Source organism: Atractosteus spatula, assembly GCF_055471065.1.
Source record: "Atractosteus spatula isolate fAtrSpa1 chromosome 16 unlocalized genomic scaffold, fAtrSpa1.hap1 SUPER_16_unloc_1, whole genome shotgun sequence".
Classification (NCBI taxonomy): Eukaryota; Metazoa; Chordata; class Actinopteri; order Semionotiformes; family Lepisosteidae; genus Atractosteus; species Atractosteus spatula.
Window position 1 is genome coordinate 3039328 of NW_028296631.1, and position 22441 is coordinate 3061768.

The window sequence follows — 22441 nt, forward strand, 5'->3', positions numbered from 1 at the left end:
GGTGCTTTCCCTGTGCACCCTGGCACCCAAGAGGGGTCAGGACCACCACCCTGCAGTGGTGGAAGGGATCCAGATGGCAGGAGAGCAGGTTGGTTGGTGATGTAGCCCTCACCCTTAGCCCTGAGAGGTCCTCTATTAGTAAGGATCTGCTTGAGCAGCGGTCACAGGGCCACCGCCAGGTGCCCCTGGTGCAACATTCACAGGTTAGACAGAGAGCCCAGCTGGACACTGGGACTACTGCGCTGTGGACACACCTGATCCCAGATGCCGATTCCCTCTGCTGTGACCTAGGGAACCTGCAGTCAGGTAACATTATTTCTCACAACTACCAGGTAGTGAGTGAGACTGACCTGATTGTTCCTGCCTCGACAGCAGGGTTTCCAACACACCCAGTCCCCAGGAAGGGACAGGGAATGAAAGCCGAGCTGGTTTTCTTACAGCCACCAGCTCAGTCTGTCAGTCTGAGTCTGACCAACAGTGGTTCACCCAGACTGGAGCTGGATGGTCAAGCCACCCGCCTGTTAGTGCAGAACATGGAAAAGGGGGGTGTCAGAATCCCTGCCCGCACTGACATGGGCCTGGTGGGTGATAGCGAGTTCGAAGACAGTGAACTAGCTATCCCAGTGCTGGGGCAGCTCCCTGAACCCCTAGCAAGGAAAGGGGGGAGCGAGCAGGTGTCCTACACCCACGCCCAGCAAACGATTGTAAACATGCCGATAGAGGGATTCCTCAATCAGGAAGTGTGCAGGGTGGACCTGAACAGTGAGAATGGGGTAACAATCCCAGATCACTCAGGTGCTCCAGATGACCACTCAGCCAAGGGTCAGGCATGGTCCACCGCTGCACCGCCCCCTGCAGGGTTCCTAGAGCACAGGCATGAACAAATCGAAAAAGCAGATGCCCTGGAAATGGAGGAGCAGCATCAGCCGCTGTGTCAGATCTCCCCAGATTTCCAGGATGTTGGTGCCCAAGATGCCACATGGCATACTGAGAAAGACACCATGTACATGCTGCGCCAGCTTAGAAAGGCAACAGTCACTCAGAAGGAGATGACTGGGATCAGCCACCCCAAAAGACTTTTGGGAGGACTGGTTGCTGCCGCCACTGTTGTGCATTTGCTATTTCTGGTAGGTTTGTTTGCTGCAGGCACTCTCACCCTGACTGCCCCAAGAAGGCAGGTGTCAGAGATGCCAGAGGGTAGTGACAGACTGTATCAACAGCAGCAAAAGTTGGAAAGCTTAGGGAAAACCCTACAGGCAACTTCCTATGCAACAGGGTTAAACCTTATCCCCCAACCAGTGGACATGATTGCCGGTGTTATACAGTGGGTTTATGCTTGTGTGCAACAGGCCAGAATGTTGACGCAAGACCTGTTAAGGGAGTTCAGTGCCACTGTAGCCAGTTTAGCCATGGCACAAATCCCAACCCACTTGATTCCACTCTTCTCAGTAGAGGAGTATGTGACATTAACCACCCCATTGCTCGTAGCTCACCCAGAAGGCGATCCAAGATTGAATTTGGTTCCAAATCTTGAGATGGGTATGGCTACCAAAGCTATCCATTGGCTGTGTCTAAATGATTCACCAATGAAGGGTGTAAAGCTACTATCGAGTAGAGGGAGGTCAATGAACCCCATGAAGAGCAGGTGGGAAGTAAATGGCTGGTCAGCACACCACATTTAACTGTCACTATGGCTTGTGACAGGCATGATACAGCTACCACAATGCAGCTACCTAATCAAAACAGTTTCTTGTAAGTTCCAGAGGAGGCCATAGTACAGCATGGTGACTTAACACTGTACGGTCTGGAACCAGACAATATAAGACCAAACTTGAGGTCATGGATGCCTTCAGGTGCCACACTATTGAATTGGATAGAAATCCAAGAAACAGTAAGCCCTGAAGAGGTACAGGTAGTTGAGTTTGCTTTAATGGAACAAACCTCCAAACCACCCTGGCAGGTGCCCAACACAGGTGTTGTGGTTCATCAGGGGGGCTGGGAACAGGAACTGTTGTTATTGTAACACTGCTGCTGGGTAGCTGGATCATGACTGACAGTGTACTCTGAATGCTGTACTCTCACATCAAGATGTACTCTGGGTAGCATGAATGAGTCAAAGGTAGCATGTCAAAAGAAAGGAATTGACTTCTCCCCAAATATCTGCCTACAGAGGTATCAGATACTGACAGTGAACTTCCTGATGTGTAATGCCTAGACTGAGGTGATGTCTCCTACCGTGTTTATACATACTCCAGATGTTATTCATCATGTTTGTTCCCAATGCTGGTTCCGGTATGAATTCTCGAGGAGTAATGTGGACATTTAAGTTTAATGTTCTAATGACAAGGGACATCACTTAACTCTGTTTTGTTTTGAAGGCAACAACGCCTCAGGACCTCGTGACCTTCAAAAAGGGGGGATGTGTAGCGGCAATGCTTGTTAATAAGACAGAATTAAGTGTTGCGGTGCTTTCCCAAATGAGGCCCCATCTCTCTCTTTAGTGGCTGCACCACAGAGAAGCTTTTCATGCAGGCTGATTTAAAGATGTTTTCTTTTGATAAGGGACAGCTCCCAAAGGGGGATGCACTTAGCTAAGCCTGGCTATCATGATCAATGGTCATCCATTAGCGCCTATCTGTCTAGGGAGTGCCAGATGGACATCTGGACTGCATTCCTAAGTGTCAGGAGTAAGTGACTCATATCTCACCTTGATCAACCAATCAGGGACTGGTAGGGCAGAGTAACCCACGTGGGACTCTGATGCCCATGGAACTTTCAGCCAATGAATGAGCTGAAGTTCCTCCAGGTAAAAACAGGCAACACAGAGCTCCAGGAGAATTCTGTGAACTTTTTCGGACAATTCTAAAGGGAATTCAAAGGAGAATTCCAGGGCAGGACAGCCCAGGAGCAGAAGGCTCCCAAGGGCAGGACATTCTCGCAGCGCACCTCCTGACCATCCTGAGACTCAGCCCGGACAACCACGGAACGGCCAGTGTGTCCGAGTGCCAGAACTTTCCTCTGTTCTAAGAGTCTAGAGCGGAGGTTGCCAGAGAGTAACCAGAGGATCCACCCGAGGTTAGCATCAGCAGCAAGCCTCGTGAACAGATCGGAACTGTGGACAGCTGAATCGGTATTCAGAACTGGCGCTTCATCAGGAACGAACCGGTCCTCTTCCTGACCTGCTGGGACCCACAGTAACTTTTCTCCTGAGCACAACTTCGCTAGTTAAAGCCAACACTAACTAGCCGGTCTTCAGAGAGCATCAGCAGCGCACCGTCGCAAGCCGCACAGCACAGCCTGGCACGGAGCCAGAGAGCGCGGATTGGACAGCAACAGCCTGCAACTGTTTCTTTGTGCCTGCAGGAGATCTGAATCCCCACAGATTGGATGAGTATTCAACTTCAATGCATTACAGCTCGAGAATTCAATTGTTATCCCAACCAGTTGATATCAATTTAATTCCTAAGAGTTATGTACTTGTTTTCAGTATCTAATGTAGAAGTTGTAACCAAGTTCACTTTATGAAACGGTCTAAATGAATGATATACTGAACGTATGTCCTCTTGATATATGTAACTCTTCGTAACTGACTGAATATATACCTTTTGTATTCTGATAACCCTCTCGATAAGATCTGTTAGGTTTATATGCATATTCTATGTATTAATAAATGTATCCTCGTGTATTAGTACCTGTGTGTGTGCGTTGTTTGAGTTATATCGCAAGGTTGGATTCTAAAGCCATTAAAAGAATCATTTTGTGATTTACTGCTACAATTAATAATTGTCCCCGTAAATGCCCAAACCCTACAGAACTGGTGCCTTCAGAGAGCACACTACACTAGGAAGACATATGGAGTCGGTTTTTTAAGCTTTATGAATTGGGTTTTCAAAGGCTGGGAGTAGGGCACAAGACATGCGAACGCATAGAGTCATTATCTGCTTCCAGGTGCGAAATGTCGTTTGTGGACACAGAATAGTATATGTCCAAGGCAGCAGGTCCAAGTGATTTAGCATTTTAAAAGTCGCGGGAAAAGCAAAACGGGTGCTTTTCCTTTGTTGCGCAGGCACACGACGACACCGTAGGCGCCAGGACTCGAAGCTTCGCGGGGTGATCTCGACGGCTTTCTAGTCCATCGCCGTAACCACTCGGCCACGGCTGCAGCGTACGCCACTGCTGCCGCCACTGCCTTCTTGATATAGTCTAACATAGAGTGCCGGGCGGCGGCAGAAACCTTTTTCAAAGTCGCTTTCCGTTTAACAACAAAAAAAAAACTTTCACAAAATGCATGCTAGCGGACAAACGCACTTCGGAGGACTTAACGGTGGCTTCCAGTTGGAATGATAAAGTCTCCCCGTCCGGTCAGGAAAAGGGAACTTTGTTAGACAGAAAGAAGGAAGTAATAATAACGGAGAATTGTGTGCAAGGATTTTAGAAGCTGCGCAGCCTTGCAGTTTCAATAGCCCTTTTATTCGTGTCAGATGCTGGAATTGCCTTTTTTTTACGCTCTTCCAAATGCGATGTCAACGAAAACAGAACAAAGCACAAAAAACCCTCAAGTCCTGCAGTTGCATAGAATGCCGATACGCGTCCAAGCAGTATTTGACTGCATCCTACCATTGCAACACGGGGCGTATATAGAAACGAAGCGCCCCACCTTCAGAGCAGTCTGCGCCACGAGAACGCCAACGGCTCCTCTGCTCTCCGGGGTGCGGTTGTGACCCCGTAACCTTCAGTGTTGGTGGCAGACAAATGGAGACTAACAGGTGACGTCCTAGGACATGACTACATTGTGTCGCTCAGTGGGGATGGGGACCTCTGCTTGGAAAAGAGTGCGAGGCCCCTTTAGAAAAACATTTTGTTAACAGGCATGTCGCCACAGCCTAAACACCTATAGCTTGCAAAGCGCATGCTATTAGACAGGCACCTCTGCAAGACCTTAAGAGTCTCTTAAACTAGTGATGGTAAGGTGTTCCCAATGGGCGATGTTCGGCTTTCAAATCATCTCTCTGTGGACGCGCTCAGATGCAGCTGTTAAAGGCTTAGAAGCAGCTGACTGTTTCACCACCTAGCTGATCACTGTCAGTCAGGGAGCTCAGAGGTGAAAAGCCTGTCTAAAAGACAATTCACCGTCGATCAGTTCAATGTGTTCCGTACCAGCTCGGCGCACCTGAGATCATCTTGGTTACCGTGTAGCTCAGATCAGTGAGAGCGTGTGTGTGTGTACCACCGTGATTGGATGCCGGACCTTCTCAGGTCACAGTAAACCTTCTGCTGCCTAACTTCCCTAATTTCGGGGATCCCTTTGAAAAAGCAAAGGAAAAATAAACTGGCTTTTCATCAGCGTGATCGACCCCACCCGGTGTGCCCCAGTGGCCTAATGGATAAGGCACTGGCCTCCTAAGCCAAGGATTGTGGGTTCGAGTCCCATCTGGGGTGCTCCTGTTCTCCTTTGAGTGTACGAATGTCCTTGTGATTTGCAAAGCTGCAACCCCACCTTACTCAGTGAGCGTCCCTGCTCTTCTCTCACATACAGTTGTGAAAAAAACTTTTGTAAACAGCTCTTCGGAATGATGTGGATTTCTGCATGAATGGCTCCTAACATGTGATCTAATCTTTATCTGAGTAATAATAATGAATAAAGATAGTCTGATTTAACAAACAACACACGCCCAACATTTGACATTGCTGTTTCTTTATTGAACAAATGGTTTAAACAATCAAGGTCATTGATGGAAAAAGTACGTGAACCCTTATATTAAGGAACTAGTGGAACCTCCTTTATCGACAAAAACCTCAACCCCAACTTTCTGTAGCGGCCGATCAGACCTGAGCAGCTTTTAGGAGGTATTTTGGCTGATTCCTCTATGCATAACTGTTTCAGTTCATGGATATTTTTGGGATGTCTTGCGCTGAACGGCCTGCTTCAGATCACGCCACAGCACTTCTATGGGACTGGGGTCAGGACTCTTACTTGGCCATCCCAAAATACGGAATTTCTTCTGTTTCAGCCACTCTGTTGTTGATGTACTCCTTTGTTTTTGTCATGTTGCATGAACCGGCGTCTTTTGGGTTTTAGATCACAGGCAGACACCCTGACATTCTGCTGTAGAATTTCCTGATACCACTTGGAATTCATCGGTCCCTCGATGATTGCAAGCCGTACAGCCTCCGCCATGCTTCCCAGTTGGGATGAGGTTTTGGAGTTTGTATGCAGTGTTTTGTTATCTCCAAACATAACGCTGTGCACATTTACCAACATGTTCAACTTTTGTCACATCTGTCCACAGAACATTGTTCCAGGAGTTGCTGTGGAACATCCATGTGGTCTTTAGCAAACTTGAGAGGGGCAGTGGTGGTTTTTTTTGGGGGGGAGAGCAGTGGTTTCCTCCGTGGTGACCTCCCATGATCACCACTCCTGTTCAGATTTCTTCTTATGGTGGACTCATGAACACAGACGTAAGACAAAGTCAACCACCTGTTCGCTAGATCCCATCCCCACTCAGCTAGTCAAAGATTCCCTCGAAGGACTGGCAGGACCTATATTTAGTATGATGAATGCATCCCTTGCGTCAGGCGTTGTACCTCATCAATTTAAGGTAGCGGTTGTTAGACCGCTCCTTAAGAAGTCAAATTTGGATCCCCAAGTTCTTAACAACTACAGGCCTGTCTCAAAGGTCCCATTTCAATCTAAAAGTCTTGAGAGAATAGTTGTGGCCCAACTTCAATCGTCTCTGGATTCAAATAATATACTTGAGAAATTTCAGTCTGGTTTCCGCCCAGGCCACAGAACTGAAACTGCATTAACAAGAGTCGTAAATGAAATTCTCTTAGCTACTGATGCGGGGAATGCAACAGTGCTTGTGCTTCTAGATCTTAGTGCTGCCTTTGACACGGTTGACCTCTCTGTTTTGTCACACAGGCTTGAGTTTGAGGTTGGCTTATCTGGAACCGTCCTTAAGTGGTTTACTTCACATTTAACTCATCGTTTTCGTTCTGTTCAAATATGTAATAATTGTACTGCTTCATCAACGTCACCAGTTCAATTTGGTGATCAGTGACGGGACCAATATTGCTCTCTCTCTCTACATGCTGCTGCTAGGTAGGATAACACAAAAACATAATTTGAACTTTCATTCATATGCTGATGACACTCAAATATACATTTCGTTTACACCAAACGACAACTCTTCTATTATCACTTTAGTTAAATGCATTAATGAAGGAAAGACTTGGATGTGTGAAAACTTTTTGTTACTCAACTCCGATAAAACTGAGGAGCTGTTGATTGGAGGCAACAATACTGATAGGACTACTATAACTTCAGCACTTAACTCAGAGGATTTAAACATTTGCCTCAAAGAGTCAGCACGTAACCTAGGCGTCATATTAGACACAAGGCTCTTAACAACTTGCATTGTTAAGTGCCTTTAGACAACCTTGTTGTGAAAGGCGCTATATAGAAATACATTGAATTGAATTGACAATGTAAAATGTTGTGTGTGTTGTTTGTTAAATAAGACTGTCTTTATTTATCATTATGCCTCAGATGAAGACCAGATCATATTTTAAGAGCCATTCATGTAGAAATCCAGATCATTCCAAAGGGTTCACAAACTTTTTCTCGCAAGCTTGCAACATTCACTCCACAAAGAAAACGGGTCATGAAAGCCGACAGATTTTTCAAAGATTTCAGTACTGATGTCACTCCATGTAACTTTAATGACAGTGCGATGATCAAGGAATGCAGTGGTATCGCGGTGGCTCAGGGGACCGGTTGGGGCTGGCAGCACACGTCAGCATGGCCGAGTGGTCTAAGGCACTGCATTTAGGTCGCAGTCTCCCCTAGAGGCGTGGGTTCAAATCCCACTCCTGACAAAGGGCTCAATTGGTCTTCCTTTCTTTGAGCTTTTTCGAAACAAATCAACACTAATCAAACAGACTGGCAGGTTTTCGACAAGCATCGAGGAGTGGACAGGATGCCCCTTTGGAATAGGGCTCAGAAAATGACGGAGAAGGGAAATTCCGTAAGATCCCACACATTGGAATCTGATTGGACAAATGCTACGTCGTCTCCCGCGTGACAGGCGGGGATACTCACCACTATACTAACATGGAGCACTGGTGTGCCGCGTGGATGTATTTCCTCTTACGGCCACTACTGTTTTCGGGTTTCGGCTTTTATTTGCATTCCTTCCAGAGGAGCGCGTAAAAATGAGTGTTTATCTGTGCCATCCTCACTCCTCCTCTGCTCCTCCTCGTGCACTAGGAAGACCTATGGAGTCGGTTCTTTCAGCTTTATGAATTGGGTTTTCAAAGGCTGGGAGTAGGGCACAAGAGATGCGAACGCGTAGAGTCATTATCTGCTTCCAGGTGCGAAATTTTAATGTCAAGATCTTTTACCGCTTGGGATAGCTCTCTAATGGCTTTCCCTTGCTCTGCTACCATTTTCAGGACATCCTCCAGCATGACTGACTTTGTTTCCTCAGCGTTAACCAAAGTACATTGTGCCCCCTCTGCAAACTTATCAAGCCCCTTGCTTGTAGTTTTAGAGGCCTTTACATTCACCGAGCTCTCCTCCATACTCCACATATATGCTTCCTCACGCACTTCTATCAGGGTACATTCTGGTTTGTCCCTCACATATTTCCGGAGCTCCCTCCTACAGATGCAGCCATTCAAAATGCGCGGGCGATACCGCATTATTTTGCGGTACGCTGTACGCAGTCTACCGCAAGCTACCGGTAAATACCGCGAGTTACTGTAAATTCTCCTATAATACGACAAGCAAAATAATAGTATCCGGAATTTCCGCAAGGTGGAGCTAATAAAGCTCAACCTCTCATGTTTGAGCTGTGGCCATCAAAGTCTTTAACGAAGATATTACTAATAGTATTAATAATGAATGACCTTGGACAAGCTGTAAGTGTAAACTCAAAGTATTGCCCTGGTCAACATTCTTTTTTTCATTGACCGTCTTTGTAAAAGTAACACCACAGCATTTCGCAATCACGCATTTGTTTCCAATCATGCAAAGTACAGTAATTTTTGAGAATCGATTCACCATGCCTTTCACATGCTCATAAAAGAGATTGATTTAGGAACATAAACATATTACCGTATGAAAACTGTACTGTATACAGTATGTATATGTATATTTAATGTCTTAACTGTGCCCGTTTAAGTATTGAATATTCATATCTAATTTTACCACTGAAGGGAAATCTTAGTAGCTGAGCATAAAAAGAATAGGAGCATACTGCAACGCGTGTGAAGGCCATAAACGATATTAATTTTGGAACATAAACATAGAGTATATGGCTGTTCTCGGTACTTTAAAGAAAACATACACGAAACATGGTTTCATTATGACCAGAATCGGTCTTGAGATATTTTTAACTTGATTTACAGTATTTGAGAGGTATGTCTTAACACCGATACTACAGTGCTTAAGTACTGCTCACGTATATGTTTCTAGGTTTATATTATGCATTTCATACGGTCAAATTACTTTTGAGCAACTAATAAGAAGCGCGAAACGGTAAGCGTTTTAGTTTCGTTTTGTGCTGGGACCCGTGGATTGATTAGAGATATCAAGTACATACAAGTCATTTTTTAAATGTTGTAGTTCGTCTTGAAAAAATGTTACGAGTACATCATCTATCAACAATTACACAGGTTCTGTTTCCATATTGCGGATTTTGGTTACGTAATATTATTTTCTAGATTTCACGTTGTGAATATATGATTTGGGCAAACAGAGCCGCAAAGAAGTACATTATGGGTTGTTGTTGTTTTTTTTGCAGTTTTATCTAGAACAAGCGATGCTTAAACCTTTGTCTGATTCTTGTGAAACTATCCACACGACAGTTACAGTACCTAGGAGTTGACTTCAGTGATGTCACTGATGGGATGTTTCTAAAAATCCATCCTCTGTAAAACGTCTTCTCTAGTTGTCCTGCATATGTATTCGCTAATGAAGCTGTGTGTTCTGAGCCTGGATCTCTACATTTCTGTATGAACCAGCTTAGAGGGCTAAAGACAGCTTGTGTTTAAATTGAGTGTAAGGCAATTTATGCTTCTAAAGTCATGGTCAGCATTTATTATTGTACTGTGCTGTAAACTTGTTCTGTGCCTAGTCACATTATTTTATAGCGTTTTTATAGTGTTATCAAATCCGGTGGCGCTGTGTGTTAGTTTCCTGACTCCCATGTCACATGGTCTGTGATTGAAACCTGTGAAACCGGTTTAATTCGTCACAGCCAGCACTCCGGCAGAGAGGGGGTTGTACTCGTAAAGTAGAAGCAGGCGAGATTTCCAGCGAAAGACACCTCCCCCCCACCCTCATACGATTCGCATTGTAATTACACATTGTAATTGTATTACACATTGTACACATGCTTAAAAGAGAAGAGAGAAAACGCAAGCCTTCTTCAGGTGTGAGGGTCTTCTGCTCAGAATGAAACGCTAAAATGTAATGTAGGCTCTGAATGGGTTCAATTATGATTTGGGCTTGATTAAGGTCGCTGCCTTTCATCTAAAACCCTACTTGAATCCTTCGAAACTAAAAATCAGCGTTAGTGAGTTCTAAATAAAGAGGTATCCAGGTAACAGTGAAACGGGCGACAGTCTGGGGAGATCGCCCGTTTTCCATGTAAATAGTTCCCTGGTTCCGCACCCCTTGGTGTTTCTCTCGCTCTCTCTCGGGTCACCTGATCATTAGCTCGAAAGATTTCAGTGCTTTGTGTATATTCTAATGGTAGTGGGGGCAGGGTGTGTGGGAACAGGTTTGGTTGAAATTGCATTGGAGATCTATGTTCTTCACACCTGAAACATTTTCTCTGAAAGCATTTTCTTCGCAGTTTAACCGATCTTGTTACAGCATGTTACAGTTTACTATTATTAACCATATTAATTTTAAGTGCTTAATGCCATTTTTTGACCAGGCACGAATATTCTTAAGTCCATATCTTCGCAAGGGAATCAGTGCGAATTGTAATACTAATTAAATTAAAACTACTAACTACTAACTAATACTAATTAAAACAAACCAGAAACGTGTTGTTCTGTCTAATGACATTACAAGTGGAAAGATTACAGATTTTAATCGTCTTTAATTTTGTTACGTTATACATTTTAGAAACGTTTCATCCATACAAACACCACAAAACTATTTTCGATTGTATTTCTGAATAGTACAGATGCAGCCATTCAAAATGCGTGAGGTATTTCGCGGCATACCCCAGTGGGCGTGTCACAGTATCACGCGGTATGACGCAGTTAACGTGGTGTCACGTGGTTAACTATCCGGCGTCGCCTTGTAAAACCGCCAGGGGGAGCTTAACCTCTCATGTACAGCATTTGAGCCTTTAATTTTGAACTGTGTATTACAGCATGTTAATCATCAGTCATTAAAATGTTGGTATATTTTATGAAAGCAAGATTGCTCAGTTGGACAAAAGTACACAACCTACCTTTATCAGAAATATCAAAGCCTTTACTGAAGATATTACTAATAGTATTAATAATGGATGACTTTGGACAAGCTGTATACTCAAAGTATAATTTCTTTAGCACATTTGTACAAGCACTTGGAATCTGTCCAAGCCATACTTTGTTAGGCATTTTGTTTTACTTCAACGGGCATAAAAACTTCCTTGCTTTTAACAGGGCGTTTCATAATTTCTAGCTACGAAAATGATTTAAAATGCGACACCTATCATTCAACTAGAGCTTAAAATATCACAAGGAAAAATACACACCGGTATTCCATTTCTCCCTAAACATTGTAAGCTTCGAAGTCTTTAACTAACGTGATACCGGAGTCAACAAGCATACTTTTAGAATTTGATTAAAAGGGAATATAATATGGAATCGCGTATCTCAAGAATTTAATAACGGTATGATTACATCCGTGTACTGCGGCAGGGCTGTGTAGGGCTGTTTCGCCTGCCTGATCATGCAAGCTGTCTTGTAGCCTACTGGTCTAGGTGCGTGACTACCAACTGGCAGGTTGTGTGTTCAAATCCAGCTGGTGCTGGACTTTTATTTTAACAAACATTTCTTCGAAAAAATAGGTAAGCGATATTATGGACAATCAGTTGACTTTTATATTTCAAAATATCGCAACATGATCGATATTTGCGATATTTTGAACATATCTTCCCTTCTGACAGCGGTTCTTGCTTCTATTGTGTGTGTGTGTGTGCAACAGTAAATTTTTATAGAGAAATGGAGGCTGGACAGTATGCGTTACAATATAAACATTAATATTGATTTTAATCGTGTTCTGATTTAAATCGCAAACGCGTGTTTAATTATGTGTTTTTAATCATAATCAGGCTAATGCATTTCTACATTTTCTGTATGAACCAGCTTAGAGGTTCATACAGAAAGACAGCTTGTGTTTAAATTGAGTGTAAGGTAATTTATGCTTTTAAAGTCATGGTCAGTATTATTGTACTGTGCTGTACTGTGTCACATTATTTTATAGCGTTTTTATTGCGTTATTAAATCCGGTGGCGCTGTGTTAGTTTCCTGACTCACATTATTTAAACTACCACACTGATCATTCATCTCTAAATAAACTTTATTTTATATAGCGTTTTAAGCGATTAGGTAATTAGATTGCTCATAAACCTAATCGCTTTTTCTACATAAACACAGTGTGATTGCTCTCTGAAAATGCTTTTCCTTTATTTTTAAAGTAGGCTCAGATCGTATTATTATAAACTTTCTTGGAAAAATGTATTTTATGTAAACCATGTTTGCTATTAATTCATTTAGGGCTAAAATATGTTCATTGTCTTCCAATCGAGTCGAGTTGACATTGGAAGCCTGCCACACCCGGACTGTTAAACCAACGCATTAGCACGTCAAAGCCCATTGAGCCAGTATTGGCTTTAGTATCCCCCCCTTCTCCCCTCAATTCAATTCAATTCAAGGTGTTTTATTTGCATGACAGATGGGTACAAGCAGTGTTGGGTATGTATATTGTAACGCTTACAGCAGACAGGCACTGTGTAGGAGCTGACGCACCAGAGCAGCGCCTGCATTTATAACTTAGTTTTTAAAATTAGTCAAGCAATACGAAGCATCTCCTTTTACTTAGTGCCTGAGCATACTGCAACGCGTGTGAAGCCCATAAACGATATTAATTTTGGAACTTAAATATACAGTATATGGCTGGTCTCGGTACTTTAAAGAAAACATACACACCAGTATTCCATTTCTCCCTAAACATTTTAAGCATCGAAGTCTTTAACTAACGCGATACCGGAGTCAACAAGCATACTTTTAGAATTTGATTAAAAGGGAATATAATATGGAATCGCGTATCTCCAGAATTTAAAGACCAGACAATCGCAAACTCGTTTTCAATAAAATTATTTTATTCATTCAGCAGTTTGTGAGAGGGACATCCAGCAGGGAGAGACACACACACCGGTTTTCATTGACAACATTGTTTTTTTTTCAATTCCTCTTGTCTAACAGGAATGTTTTGTTTGTGGACAGACTGTTAGACAAGAGGAAAAGACCGCCTCCTCCTACGAAGCATTTCGTTGATCCGATCACGAATTCTTTTCCAGTCGTACGCAGCAAGGGTTGAGAATCTCCGATTCACCATCGTACTAATGGTTTCCCGGAGATTGCAAGGCAAGGCACTTTTGCCTCTGGACCCATCGAAATTTACAGACGTGGTCCACCCCCAGTAAATTTCAAAAGTCACAAGATTTCGAAACACGAGGGCGGCGTAGCGGTCGGCTCTTGCTTTCCCGTCTATGCCGATGCACTGCAAGTACAACCCCCCCTCCATCTCCTGGGTGATGGGTAGCAGTTGGACATCTGGGAGAATTATTCGTCCCACTGGCATCTGTGAATTCCGCTGTGCTTCCTGGGGGGAGATAGCCGGCAGGGACAGCATCAACAGAGTCCTGCGCGGTGGTGAACTGAGAGGCTGGGATGGAGTGTCCTGAGGCGGTGTGTGCTCTGCGGGGGGCAGAGCTTCCGCCAGGCATTGCAACCTGCGCGGCGGGGAGAGCCACTTTTCAGGAGACGGCTGCTCAACTGTTTGACTGCTGGAACATACTGTCTCCTTCCTCTGCATTTTCAGGAGTGTCTCTAGCCTCCCAGTCCTCCCCAGTAATGCATCGTACTGCTCCCGCTGCTGCCGAAATGTCTCCATACAGGTGCTGCTTCTACAGGTTGGCACCCTGGCCAGTGGCCGAGAGCAGAGACCCACGGCCTGTGGCAAAATAACATAAGTCATGTAAGAAATAAAGTCACACAGTAGTATTCATCAGTCGCGGAACAGAAGTCAAAATAAACTTTTCTTTTTTTCCGTCTTACCGCTTTCTTTTTTACTGTCCTTGTGGTAGATCGTTTCGCCCGTGCGGTGTTTTCTTGAAGAACAGGCTACGAAGAAATAATTATAATTGAATTTAAAATTCAAAACGGCAATAATACCTTGTAATATGCGCTGTAATCGCGTATTTCAGATGAAGTCTGCTGTATTTGCTTACCCTTCGCTCTTTGGAAGCTGGGGCGGCAGAAGCACCTCGTCTCTTCCCGTAAAAGGTCTTGGTCTCCATACTGTACTATGGTCGCTGTAGTGCAGGTTCGCAGTTTTTTTTTTTGCGATGGGAGCTCACCCAATCCCTTGGTGTCTTTTATGCTATATTCACCTGTACGGCTAGAGTGTGTTCATTGTCTTCCAATGAAAGGCGGGTGCCTTTTGCCGAAGTCGGGAGACATTGGGGGCTTGCCACACCCGGACTGTTAAACCAACGCATTAGCACGTCAAAGCGCATTGAGGACCCGGGCGCAATAGTTGTTTTGTCCCTTGATTTACTGATCTGCATTAATTAAATCTTGTCAGTCAGGTCTTTTTTTCTCTATTTCAATTGTCGTTTACACATGCACGACTTTAAAAGCTAGCATGACAGGTTTCGATTCACATTAGCTGGCGAGCCTTGTTAAAAAAAACAATGACAATGTAACATGCCACTGTTTGTTCATGAACAAAGTTATACTGAGATTTCCTTAGAAACGCGATTAAAAAATAAATAAAAATTTGAATCTCCTGCGGAACACATTCCATAAGAATCAGCGGTTCTACAACATATATCGCCTTTAAAGGTGGCTTCTCAAAACGCTTTACGGGATAAAAACAACCAGAACAGCAGCAACAACAATATTGTATTTCATTGCACTTTGAAAACCAAGTAATAACTTAACTCAGTACGTGCAAACGTTTTGTATGTTGCTGTCTTGAATGCCTGCGTACCCATAAGTATCTTATTTGCCTTGAGGCCTGTCTACAGTATATTTGTCCCCCTATCTCCCTCAATTCAATTCAATTCAAGGTGTTTTATTTGCATGACAGATGGGTACAATTCTTGTTGGGAATGTATACTTTGATATTTACACCCGGCGCGTCACCGAGGGAGCGACTGCATTTATAACTTAGTTTTTAAAATTAGTCAAGCAATATGAAGCATCTCCTTTAGCTTTTAAGTCCCTTATGGTTTTTTCGTATTATATTCCCTATTAATCAAACTCTAAGAGTATGTATCGGCTTGTCAGTCAGGTCTTTTTTTCTCTTTTTCAATTGTCGTTTACACATGCACGACTTTAAAAGCTAGCAAGACAGGTTTCGATTCACATTAGCTGGCGAGCCTTGTTAAAAAAAACAATGACAATGTAACATGCCACTGTTTGTTCATGAACAAAGTTATACTGAGACTTCCTTAGATACGCGATTAAAAAATAAATAAAAATTTGAATCTCCTGCGGAACACATTCCATAAGAATCAGCGGTTCTACAACATATATCGCCTTTAAAGGTGGCTTCTCAAAACGCTTTACGGGATAAAAACAACCAGAACAGCAGCGACAACAATATTGTATTTCATTGCACTTTGAAAATTGCATTTGAGCACGGTTTTTGACTTTCTTAAAATTGCATTTTGGGCGCGGACAGCACATACAAGGGTTAATGAACTGCGCCAAGAAATTTAAAATAGTTTTCTTTAGGTGTGAGGGTAGGAATGGACCGCAGCAGGCATAATCAGCAAACCAGGAAAACAAAGAACAGGACAGGTGAGATGTGTAGCCAGAAAGCGAGTGATCAGAAAAAGGAAATGGATTTGTCAACTGATTGTCCATAATATCGCTTACCTATTTTTTCGAAGAAATGTTTGTTAAAATAAAAGTCCAGCACCAGCTGGATTCGAACACACAACCTGCCAGTTGGTAGGCACGCACCTAGACCAGTAGGCTACAAGACAGCTCGCATGATCAGGCAGGCGAAACAGCCCTACACAGCCCTGCCGCAGTACACGGATATAATCATACCGTTATTAAATTCTTGAGATACGCGATTCCATATTATATTCCCTTTTAATCAAATTCTAAAAGTATGCTTGTTGACTCCGGTATCACGTTAGTTAAAGACTTCGAAGCTTACAATGTTTAGGGAGAAATGGAATACTGGTGTGTATTTTTTTCTTTAAAGTACCAAGACCAGCTATATACTGTATGTTTATGTTCCAAAATTAATATCGTTTATGGCCTTCACACGCGTTACAGTATGCTCCTATTCTTTTTATGCTCAGCTACTAAGATTTCCCTTCAGTGGTAAAATTCAATATCTACAACGAGCACAGTAAAGACGTTTACAGTAAGTCTTTCTACGACAGACCAATGGACCATGAGTGCCCCTGTCGGTCAACCAATCACGCACCGCGGTATCCCGTGTCATCATACCTGCGGTATCTGTACCGCGGTGTCTGTACCGCGCACTTTGAATGGCTGCATCTGTATGTTACACTTAGTTCACTGTATTAAATAGATCTAATTAAGAAAGTTAAGTGTTAGCATAAACTATTAGCAATCAATAATATTAAATTTAGCACTGTAATAAGCTGTTGCACTTTCCCCCGCATCTTGTAAAAATATATTTTCATTGTTCAAATATACATTAAGTCTGACTATCATATAATAAGTTAAATACAAAACTAAAGAAAAAATAGGGTTAAATATAATTCAAAATATTTTGCTAACAATGTTAACTGTTTATGAATAATAAAATGTATTAACTAAGGAGTAGGATGGCTCAGTTGTTAGTATGTTTTTTTGTTTTGTTTCTTTTTCATAAATACAACAGTAGTACCTGATGTCTCAGTGGCTTTCAAAATTAAATTATGCATGCAAACCTGTGAACTAGAAAGATAACTAAGATATCCATCCATTTATAATGGTGGCGAAGTGGTTAGCATTGCTATCTTGCAGCACTGGGGTCCTAGGTTCAATTCCTGCCATCCTGTGTGTGAGGGGTTTACATGTTCTCTCTGGGTTACATGGTTTTTCTCCATATGTGTGATATGACTCCCTCTCGCACTCCAAAACATACTGGTAAGTTAATTGGTTTATGGGAAAACTGGCCCTGGCGTGTGTGTGTTTGTGTCTGTCTGTCCTGTGATGGACTGGCGCTATGTCCAGGGTGTATTCTGCCTTGTGTCCGTTGCTTACTGGGATAGGCTCCAAATCCTCTGTACTGGATAAAGAGATTAGAAATGGATGGAAGTAAAGGCACTGTGTGGATGGAACTATACACAGTGTTAGAAACCCACGATGAAATGGCAGCATCTCACTGAGAATAAAATATTTTATAGTGCTGGCTTAAGGAAACAGCCTTTCCACCTCTCTTGCACATCAGTATCCATACCTAGTTATTTAAACAAATTGCCTCTAAGTATAAACATCTTAATATGCTGGCTCTGTGGATCCGCATCAGCTATGTTTGCCCATTCCTTCAATTCATGTGCATCCAACACACAGTTCAATGCCAGCAACTACACATAATCTAAAATACAATCCTTATTTCAGTATCTATGTAAACATATAGTCTGTTAACTTCATCATCTTCATCAAAAGTATGCCTAACCCCATTAGGAAGTGTTCTTGTTATAAGTGTATTCCTCAGCTTTCCCCAAATTATCTTCTTCTTGCCAACATCTCTAGTCTTTTATCCTGCAATAACTCAGCCAACACTTAAATCTCCAAAAGCTGCTTGTGTTAATTTCTTTAAATCACAAATATCATGTGTAAATACTGGCCATGTAATACTCTGCATTGTGGAATAATAGTTTATTTTAAAGGGAACTAGAGAAATCAAGAAAGGCTTTTTTTCTAGAATTAATAAATGCACATCCTGTTCACTGGGGAAATTAAATCCACACTGAGCAATCTTCAATATGTTCAGAATATGACAGCAAGAATCCTATCAGGGATGCATTACACCTGTTTTCAAGTCCTTGCACTGGTTACCTATCAGATTTCGAGTCAACTTCAAAATCCTTATCCTCCTTATATACTGTCCTACAACTGTTATTATTGATCACCGAATTATTGTACTTGACATGACTTCATTCAGCCTTTCCTGAACGTCTATGACAGGCAGAGAGAGTGCTGTTTCTGGTGCGATCTTTTGCAGCTGACATTTCACTGTTTTAAACGAACAAGAAATTAGATTGCTCATAAATCAGTTATTCTATATAAACACAGCGTAATTGCCCTCCGAAAATCCTCTTTTTCTTGTTCGTTTTAGAGACCTTGATCGAAACTGATTTTAGATGTCAGAAAGGATTTATTTTCTCTGTATTTCCTACATTGCTTTGTCGAGATTTTAACTTTATATCTAACTTTATATCTAGGCTCAGATTTCAACTATAAATCGTACAGTAATTAATAGCAGTAAATACTGATGTTTTGCGCCCTCTTACCACAAAAATATATGTTTTGTAGTTGGGATTAACTTTATTTCGTACACGTAGCTACTCCGATTCGGACACCGAACAGTTAAAGATGGCGGCAAATCAGACACCCAGAGGGGGGGCGTCTTCTCGCCTCCATAACTAAAATGCCAAATAGGAGTGGCTTAAGCGACATACACAGTCGTGTAACTGACAGTTTGAGGTAGCCTATCGTGTAAATTTCGCTTTGTTGCTGATAGGTTAAGCTTTCGAAACTCTGCCCCAAAGTCATGTGACTGATTTTTCGCCCTGTTTCGTTGGTTAAACGCAATGATCACAAGCACCACCATGGTAACTGGGATGTGTAGTTTTTAATTCCGTTTGAATTATAACTGTACGTACTGTCTTCATATTTGGCCAGGGCTTTAAAGAGAAGGCGCGCCAAAAAAATTCGGTGCCGTCGTCTCCGCTTTAAAGGTACCCCCGTGCTGGAAGAATTTGACCTCGGAACGTTTGCCCAGCGTAGTTATAGTGGACATAAAAACAAGAGTTCGCTGGCATTATATCCTAGAAGACACAGACCGGCACCAGACCGGTAAATGCTTGATGAACTAGGGATTGGACAGTTTCCAAGTGCTTGTACAATCGATGGAAATGTTCAAATAAATGTGCAAAAGAAATAAACAAAATAATCATTTATTTCTTTATCATATTGGCTAGCTAATGTCCTCTCTTTGCTAGTTAGTGGCTGTGTTTCTGCGTTGGGTAGCAACGGGTGACTGTTCTCAGGCGGAAGATGTAAACAGCTTAATTTTCGTCTTAAATAATTTTTAAAAATTAAAATTCATTCTATACAGCAATCACATATTTGGGTACCGTTTCATAAAACTTTCATGCTTAAAATGTTTAGGGAGAAATGGAAGACTGGTGTGTATTTTTTCTTTAAACTATCAAGACCAGCCATACACAGTACAGTTTATGTACATACAGTAATGTTTATGTTCCTAAATTAATATCGTTTATGACCTTCAGATGCGTTATGCTCCTCTTCTTTTTATGCTCAGCTACTAAAATTTCCCTTTAGTGGTAAAATTCCATATAAATATTCAAAACTAAGCAGATTGAAATGTGCACAGTAAAGACATTAGATGATTAAATCTTTTCACTACCAACCAATGCACCACGAGTGCCCCTGTCGGTCATTTTGGCCAGCCAATCACTTACCGCGGTGCCCTACGGTGCCCTGCGGGTTGGTTACTGTACCACGGGTTTTTACCGCTCATTTTGAATGGCTGCATCTGTAGGTTGTCTCTCGCAGTGTTCAGGAATTGCATTCCGAAACTGAGTCAGATCAAAAGTTGTAAGAAAAGCACCTATGGTGTCGGTTCGAACAGCTTTATTGATTCGATGTTAAAGGCCGGAAATGGGGCACAAGACACGCGACCGCAAAAAGCGTCGCCATCTGCTTCCAGCTGCAAAATGCCGTTTGCGGACGCTGAAGCATTTGAACTTGAACTTTATTGCCATATGTAACCGGTACTGGTACAATGGAATTCTTACTTACAGAAGGTCTCTCGATTGTAAAACAAGTGTAAAAAACAAGACAAAGTGCAAACAGTGCATCAAGACAATGTACAAACAAACAATAGACAATGTGCAAGTAAACATGTAGACATTTCTTTCCAAGGCAGCGGGTACAAGCGATCTCGCGTTTTAAAACCACCAGGAAAAGCAGAAAGGCACTTTTCCTTGCTTGCGCCAGCACACGACGACATGAGGAGAACACCGTAGTCGGTAGGATTCGAACCTGCGCGGGGAGACCCCAATGGATTTCTAGTCCATCGTCTTAACCACTCGGCCACGACTACAGTGAGCACCGCTGTTGCTGCGTTCTTGCTACAATCTCACATGGATCGCGAGGCGCTGGCGGAAACCTTTTTCAAAGTCGTTCTCCATTAAAAAAAAAACCTTTCCAAAATACAAGCCTTGCAGACAGACACGCCTCAGAGGACTTAAGGGTGGCTTCATGTGGGAATGATAAAGTCTCCCCGTCCGGACAGGAAAATGGCACTTTGTTAGACACAAAGAAACAATCAACAACAGACAAATGTCCACAAGCATTTAAGAAGCCGCACCATGTTCTTGCTACAATCTCACACGGATCGCGAGACGCCGGCGGAAATCTTTTTCAAAGTCGTTCTCCGTTAAAAAAAAAAACCTTTCCAAAATACAAACCTTGCAGACAGACACGCCTCCGAGGAATTAAGGGTTGCTTCATGTGGGAATGATAAAGTCTCCCCGTCCGGACAGGAAAATGGCACTTTGTTAGACACAAAAAAACAATCAACAACAGACAAATGTCTACAAGCATTTTAGAAGCCGCACTTGAAATAGCTCTTACATTCGTGTTAGATGCAGGAATCGCCTTTTTATTGACGCTCTTACGAACGCCATGGAAAGCAAAACAAAGCAAAGCAGAGCAGAACAAAACGAACAAAATAAAACCCTCACGTCCTGCACTTGAATATAATGCCGTTACGTGCCGAAGCGGTATTGGATGTCATCCTAGCACTGCAACCCGGGGCGTACGGTATATGGGAACGAGCACACGTCACGAATTGTCTCTAATAACTCCCTGCACTGTAAGGCGCCTTGAAGCGTGCACCCTCAACATTCATCTTTGCGCATCTGTGAAAGGTAAACTCTTGAGCAAACTCTGAACCAGACACTCAAACTCCAGCTAGCATTAGGGGTAGCATTCCCACGCTACTTGAACACTTTGCTTACGCTCAGTGCTGGATTTTGGGAACTTTAGGACGAGTGGGACTTTTCTCCTATCTGTCAATTCGTTTTGTTTTGGAGACTCTTGGCTGTCTGTGTTGTATAGTGCAGCGTGAAGAAAACGTTTTCGAAAACTGTGCCGGCTCAAAAGTTGTAAGAAATCCTCTCCAGCTCTTTTAAGTCTCTTCAGTTTTGTCATTTAAAGTGAAACTAGATGTATAACTGGAGCCTCACTTATGCAAATGGTGAGGCTCCAGTTCGACATCTAGTTTCACTTTATATGACAGAAGTACGTCAGACTGCGCCGGACTGGGGGATCACTTCCGGTTATTTTTACCATCTTAAATATTTGAAATCCTCCCCTATGCAATTGTGACACTTCATCTTGGCTCCACCTAGGACACTCTTCAATCTTCCATCACTTCTCTCTTCTCCCGCAACACTCTCGTCTGTCGGCAGTATGTGGCGTCTTTGCATTACCACCAATCTCACCACAGCAAGAAAGCAACGGGTTTTGGCAAGAGAGGAGGAGACTGAGAGGTATGTCTTAACACCGTTACTACAGTGCTTAAGTACTGCTCACGTATATGTTTCTAGGTATATATTATGCATTTCATACGGTCAAATTACTTTTGAGCAACTAATAAGAAGCGCGAAACGGTATGCGTTTTAGTTTCGTTTTGTGCTGGGACCCGTGGATTGATTAGAGATATCAAGTACATACAAGTCATTTTTTAAATGTTGTAGTTCGTCTTGAAAAAATGTTACGAGTACATCATCTATCAACAATTACACAGGTTCTGTTTCCATATTGCGGATTTTGGTTACGTAATATTATTTTCTAGATTTCACGTTGTGAATATATGATTTGGGCAAACAGAGCCGCAAAGAAGTACATTATGGGC

The 22441-nt window shown here is 42.7% G+C and overlaps 2 non-coding genes across 2 annotated transcripts; both read left to right on the plus strand.

Moving 5' to 3' along the window:
• The first annotated feature begins 5366 nt into the window (after nucleotides 1-5366).
• On the plus strand, nucleotides 5367-5439 carry trnar-ccu (transfer RNA arginine (anticodon CCU)). Its single transcript has one exon. It is a non-coding gene; the product is annotated as a tRNA-Arg (tRNA).
• A 2356-nt stretch (nucleotides 5440-7795) lies between these two features.
• Nucleotides 7796-7878, plus strand: trnal-uag (transfer RNA leucine (anticodon UAG)). The gene has a single exon. It is a non-coding gene; the product is annotated as a tRNA-Leu (tRNA).
• The last annotated feature ends 14563 nt before the right edge of the window (nucleotides 7879-22441 follow it).